The sequence below is a fragment of the Barbus barbus genome (genome assembly GCF_936440315.1).
Source record: "Barbus barbus genome assembly, chromosome: 49".
Taxonomy (NCBI): Eukaryota; Metazoa; Chordata; class Actinopteri; order Cypriniformes; family Cyprinidae; genus Barbus; species Barbus barbus.
In genome coordinates, this window is record NC_136727.1 from 16,689,520 (window position 1) to 16,696,476 (window position 6,957).

General features: G+C 34.8%; 1 long non-coding RNA gene across 1 annotated transcript; it reads left to right on the forward strand.

The window, feature by feature from the left end:
• Positions 1 to 3,964: 3,964 nt before the first annotated feature.
• LOC306867748 lies at positions 3,965 to 6,314 on the forward strand. Its single transcript, XR_013784045.1, has 4 exons — positions 3,965 to 4,137; positions 4,341 to 4,504; positions 5,376 to 5,483; positions 5,611 to 6,314. It is a non-coding gene; the product is annotated as an uncharacterized lncRNA (long non-coding RNA).
• The last annotated feature ends 643 nt before the right edge of the window (positions 6,315 to 6,957 follow it).

Below are 6,957 nucleotides of genomic sequence, written 5' to 3' on the forward strand. Positions count from 1 at the left end.
TTAAAATATTTGAAATATTAGTTCAAATATTAATAAGCAGTTTTGTTGTTTCATTTGCATGTTACGTGCATCAACCGATATATTGGCTGATAAATATAACAATTTTAGGACTTTTTTTCTCCATTATGAGATTAGAAAAGTTGCTCCACCCTGACATTTTTCTATTATATTATTAAATAAAATTTAAAATATATAAAAACACTAGAAACAAGATATTCATATACTCATCTGTAAACTAAATGTAATGTTTTTGAGCACTTTTTTAGCACGTTCATTTCAATTAAATTCAAATGTATTATATTTTACATTTATATTAAATGTATTATCTAAAGCTGAACTTTAGAGTGCGAGGACAGTTGTTGTTTTTTTTTGTAGTTTAAGATTTTAAGTACACTACAAGTACGGGAACATTACATACAGTAATAGCCTTCCTGGACCAACCTGGTTTCAAGTAACCTTGCTCAAGGGCACATAGGTGACGGCAGGATTGCTATCTAAGTAACTCTATAGTTCCTAGGTCTCCCTCGCTTGGAATTGAACCTGCAGCCTTTGTGTTAGCAGGTCAGAGCCTTCACCCTTACCCTGCCTCCACCTTAGCGTATCAGCCTGTCAGTCATAAGGTTCAAAGAGTCTTAATGGATCATATCTGCTAAGCTGACATTTATGTGTCAGTGGGCCAAAATAGGGAGGAGGTGGTCAACTCACTATTAGGTCACTATTAGCCGAGGTGAAATAAACCCCATCTTTTAGAGCCAAAATTCTTAGATTATACTTCAGGAAGACATGCTAGTATCAGAAAAGTGTGGGATGTAGCTGTACACGGTCATACAATTGATAGTTTGGAGTCATAACTTCCTGCTTCAGTGAATGCAACTACTTTTGATTGATGTTTGTTGGTTTATGTGATTAATTTGAGCTTGTATTCCATTCTTCTCACAGAAACATTCTCACATGATGCTTGCTGATTCCGAGTTAGCCTGTTTTAAAGGTGAATTAGAGTATTGGCGTTGACAGGAGTGATGAATCATGTCTAGCATCCTGTAATCTCCCTGAGAGGATCTCCTCATTAGGTAAGACAAGGTCGCTCCGCCGACACCCGGCAGAGGCACGGTCAACACGTGCAACGTGCCTTATCAGCTGTGGAAATTTACCCTCAGCATGGCTGTTGCCAAACAAACAGAGCAAAAAAGCTAGGCTTATTTGTAGCGGGTGTCAAAACAAACCAGAGCATGCTGGGCAAATCATGGTTGTTCATTTCATTCTTGACTCATGACAATAAGGGAATTTGTGCTGATAATTACATAACACCACTATTTGTCTATTTGGAATGAGAATTGAGAGTACGGTGAATATATTTAGTTAAGCTAGAGTAAACTATAGTTAGTCTAGTGTCAAGATAAAGCAGACAATTCAATTTAAAATCAACCACAACAATTATTTTTTAGTGTAAAGTAATAAGTTATGATCAAGTTAAGTCTAGTCTCAAGATAAAGCTGAACAATATTTATTTATTCAAATACAATGATCTCTTTATGAGTGAAATGTTGTTTAAAGTTAGTGTAGTACAAGTTTTTTTTTTTAAATCAACCACAACAATTCTTCATATGAGTGAAAGGTTACAGTTTAAAGATAGTGTAGTCTAATGTTAGCATTGTCTCAAGATAATGTTTAAAATTATTCCTTTATTCAAATACAGCGATCTCTCCATGAGTGAAATGTTAAGCTAAAGTTAGTGTAGTCTAAATTTAGTCTAGTCTCAAGATAGTGTTTAATAGTTGTTTTTTTTTAATCAACCACAACAATTCTGTAAACTAGTAGTATAAAGTTAATCTATAGTCTCAAGATAATGTTTAAAACATTTTTAATCAACCACAGTTTCAAAGGATCATTTAATGTAAACTAATCAAATCAACCACAACTTTCTCTTAGTTACGCTATTCTTAAATTAGTCAAGTCTTAAGATAATTATGTTGATGGTAAACATAATAACAACCACAAAAATTATCTTTATGAGAGTAAAGTTTAGCTAGTTGAATCTAAAGTTAGTCTAGTCTCAAGATAATGTAGAAGTTAGATTTTTAATTGACCCACAATTCTCTTTATAGGTGAAAAGTTAAGTCTAAGTGTAGTATAAAGTTTGTCTAGTCTCAAGATAATGTTTAAAAACATATTTTGATCAATCAACTACAACAGCTCTCTTAATGAGTGAAATGTTAAGCTAGAGGTTAAGTCTAGTTTCAAAATAGCATTTTATGCAAACTAGCAAAATAATCACAACTCTCCATTTAGTTACGCTACTCTAAATTTAGTATAGTCTTAAGATAATGTAGAAGTTACACTTTTAAAATCAACCACAAAAATACTCTTTATGTGTAAAATTAAGTTAGCCTAAAGTAAGTCTAATCTCAAGATAATGTTGAAATTAGACTTTTAAAAAGCCAACCAGAACAATTCTCCTCATGAGTGAAATGTCTGAACTCAAATGAACATCTACCGTAAACATTTAAAATCAAACCACAACCCCCCCCCCCCAATATAACGTTATGCTACTCTGAAGTTAGTCTAGTCTCAAAATAGTGTTAAAAACCTACCACAACATTTACTTTTGAGTGTGAAGTTAGTCAAGTCTTAAATTAGTGCCTAATGTAAACTATTAAATCTACCCTTTTTAGTGTAAAGATAAAATAGTCTAAAGTTAGTATCAAGTTAAAGATTAAGTAATATTCATACCCCCGGTTTCATAGACAAGGCTTAAGCCTAGTCCCAGACTAAAATGTAAGTATGAGCTGTTTCAACTGAAAGAAACTTGCACTTACTGATCTTAAAATATATCAGTGCCTTTGTATTGTCTCAAGATGGACACCAGTAATGTGTTTTTCTAAGGCACGTTTATAAAATTCACTTCAATGTCCTAATTGAACTATGGCCTAATCCTGGCTTAGTCTAAACCCTGTCTGTGAAACCGGGCATTAGTCACTGGGAACAGGAAATTAGACTTAAACTTAAATTTGAGGTATATATATATATATATATATATATATATATAGTACCACTTCCAAACCAAATTGCATAATATAATGAAACATTGGCTCAAAAATAGCATAAGTTTGGGGCTGGACTTTCTCTGAGCAATTGCAGATAAAAGCTTGTTTGAAAATATAGTCATTTTTGCAATTCTATTTGGTGCCAGAAATGTAAATGTGCACACTTCGCCTTCAGTCTAAATCTCCATGTTCAGGCAAACAAGAAAAGCAATGACTTCCTACAGGTTGTGTTTTAGCTTTGGGCCACTAGCTCAACAGCAGAGCTTGGTGGAGAGACAGAGCCATGCTAGCGACTTCTCATCTGGCAGCGTGCCTAATTGCAAGAGTGCAGAATGAAGATATGCTTAAAAACTCTATATCAGTTTCATATGAACTTAATGTTTTGAATTAAACAACAACAACAACAACACAAGAAGCAGTCAACAGAGACAATGCAATATAAAAACATATTGCATTATATGTATATCAAAATTAAAACCATGGTGCATCTTTGTAGGGCCACATTAACACAGAGGCATTAAGATATTGATTTATTTACACACATTTATACTGTATATATATATATAGCTTAAATATAGTAATTATGGCATGCCATTCAGGAAATTATGGTATTTATAATATGAAGTTTGAATATACTGAAAGAAACTCTGAATATATGGAATGACGCTTGAATATATGGAATTAAAGTCTGAATATATATAATTAAATTTGCAGTGTATGGAATTAAAATGCAAACTTGACAGTATTTAATTAATAATAATATACTATAGCTATAGTTATATCCTTGTTATCAGAGCAATAGTCAGTGCTATGGGACGGTAGTCATTGAGACAGGACACAGGTGATTTCTTTGGTACTGGTATGATTGTTGTGGATTTGAAACACGTGGGGACGACTGCCTGGCTCAGCGAGGTGTTGAAGATATCTGTTAGGACATCTGTCAGCTGTGCAGCACAGTCTCTCAGAACATGGCCAGGTATGTTATCAGGACCCGCAGCCTTGCGTGGGTTAATCCTAGATAAGGTCTTCCTTACGTCGACTGGAGACAGACAGAGCGCCCGGTCGTTTGGAGGTGTGGGCAGTTTTTGTGCAGGTGTGTCATTCTGCATTTCAAACCGTGAATAAAAGTGGTTGAGTGCATCGGGGAGGGATGTGTCCTCTTCACAGGCCTGTGGCGGGGGCTTGTAGTCAGTGATGGTCTGATTGGCTTGCCACAGGCTCCGTGTGTCTCTGCTGTCTGTGAAGTGGTTGCTGATTTTTTGAGCATATGACCGTTTTGCCTTTTTGATGCCACAGGACAGATTGGCTCTTGCTGTTTTGAGGGCTGCTTTATCTCCTGATCTGAATGCTTCATCTCTGGTCTTTAGCAGCCCACGGACCTCTGCTGTCATCCATGGCTTCTGGTTTGCACGTGTGGTGATGGTCTTGGTGACTGTCACATCATCAGTGCACTTTTTGATGTAAGCAGTCACAGTTTCAGTGTACTCATGCAGGTCTGTGTGGCTGTTGTAGGTGGCTGCCTCTTTAAACATGTTCCAGTCTGTGTCCTGGAAGCAGTCCTGCAGTGCTGAGGTGGCATTGTCTGGCCATACTGTGATCTGCTTTTGAACCGGTTTGGCGAGTTTGAGAAGTGGTCTATATATTCATACTTTCATTCAACATATTCAAGTTTCATTCCATATATTCAAATCTCCATTCTATATATTCAAGTTTCATTCCATTCCATATACTCAAATTTTCCTGAATGGCATGCCATAAGTAATGTAACAGGCTATTTTATAATATATAAACAATTGATTATTTCGTATTATATACAGAAAATATAATACAATTCAAAATAGTACAAGATTTGAATAATTAAAAATATTATTAGTGGATGCATCAAGTTAACGTTTGACAATAAATAAATAAATACTTTCTAAAGTTATTTTAAACAGTAAATCTATTGTATTTATTAGATACAGATGTATTTATTTATTGTTTGTGAAATACTGTATTATACTGCTAATAAACACATACTCATTTGGTATAGCATGTGAATTGTTAATCCAACACTCTTGTGTATTTTAGCAATGGTCCCTTCCCATGGAGGCCATCCAACAGCACATTTTGGATGCATCACTAATCAAACACACTTCATTCAAGTCATCTGCTCATTAGTACATTAAGACCTTAAATAGGTGTGTCATACAAAGAAAACACCTAAAACGTGTCCTGCTTGGGGGGGTTTCCAGGAACAGGGTTGGGAAACACTTATAGCTTCAGGTAATTCCTTTATTTCTGAGAACATCTACTGAGGCTCTGACGTACTTTGTGAACTTGTTGTTACAGGACTGTATCTTTATCTAAATAGCCAATGCAAGAAACAACCACAAGATGCAATGCCTCAAACTATACAATCCGCCAAAAACATTTCACAAAACATCTTGTCTTCCAAGGGTGAGTGCAACATTTACAAAAGAAATATCACCCCTCAATGTAACCGAAACCTCAACACCCGCAGCGGATGCTTGAGAGTCATTCCACTCATTCATTTGCTGCATTCAGCCCATTTTTCACTTTTCAGGGAATGGCAACAATGAAGAATAAAGAGGACTGGATTGCTGTATGGTCTACAAAGCACATCGGTTGGAGGAGTGTTGACATAGCTATACCAGGTTTTCTACCTCTCCTCCTCTAGGGTTTGAAATGAAGCCAACGGTGTGTGAAGACTTTATATAAACAGGTTTAATATTTCATTAGCTTCACAATAGGTGCTAAACATATTTGCTGATACAGTTCACAGCAGGATACAAAAAGCATATAATAAACTATTAAATATAAGAAAGAAAGAAAGAAAGATAAAAACAAGGGCCTGTTCACAGGAAATTACTATACTAAATTGTATCAGATTTTATAGACTAAACATTGTTTAGACTGTAATAACTATTTTTATAGAGAATATAAAATAGATTTGCCTACATTTTGCTTTGCATAACTAACATTTAAATATTTTAATCTGTATGTGTTTTTTTATAATGATTTATACATTTCCTAAGAAAGTCCTTAAAATAAGAAAGCTTGTTTCTGGACTTCGTTCTTATTTACAATATTGGCCTTGTCAAGCTCAATCGTTCAACTAAAGTGTAAAATAATTTTTCCAAATAGAAAGAAAAAAAATGCATTTGAAGTGGTGTGATGTCATTTGCTATTTAAATTGAATTAGTAATTTACCTTAAACTCAGTATTTCAACAGGGTTGAAAGTAACAGTCAATAAATAACATGTTTTGAATAAGAAATGCAATGGGTTATTTTTAGTTGTTTTGTTTTATAATTATAATGAGTGATTTATTGCAAGGCACGGAAACGGAATGACAGGGTTGAAATAGGCATTGCAATGATAACATATTGCATGACTATAACTACAGTTTTAAGATTGGGGTAATAGTTGTGTTGATCGCTATTTAAGGAGGGGGTATATGATGGACCCTAAAGATCACACAAATGAACAAAATACACACATAAAAAGTTTTTGTGGTAGAAGAAATGAATCGGCTAAATGGTCATTCTAGCTGCCAAACAGGCAGGCTGTATTCATTTACAGACTGATATAAAGCTGCTTTATCTTAACCGATATCAAAAGTACTTTCTAAATGACTGAGACGTAATCGTTCATAACAGACAGTTTGGAAAAAAAATAATCAACGACTGTAATATGCCATGGCCTCACACAAAACCAAAATCAAACTTCACTTCAAGCACTAGCAGGATATCACGAGTACATCTGTGCAGGGCAAAATCTCTTTTATGTTTGCCTCTCGGAAAGCTGTTATTTTGGAAACAGATTATTATAACAACAATCCCATGATCAAGTCAGACGAGGGCTTATCAGGAAACAAAGCAACTAAATAGTGGATCCTTGTAAATCTGATA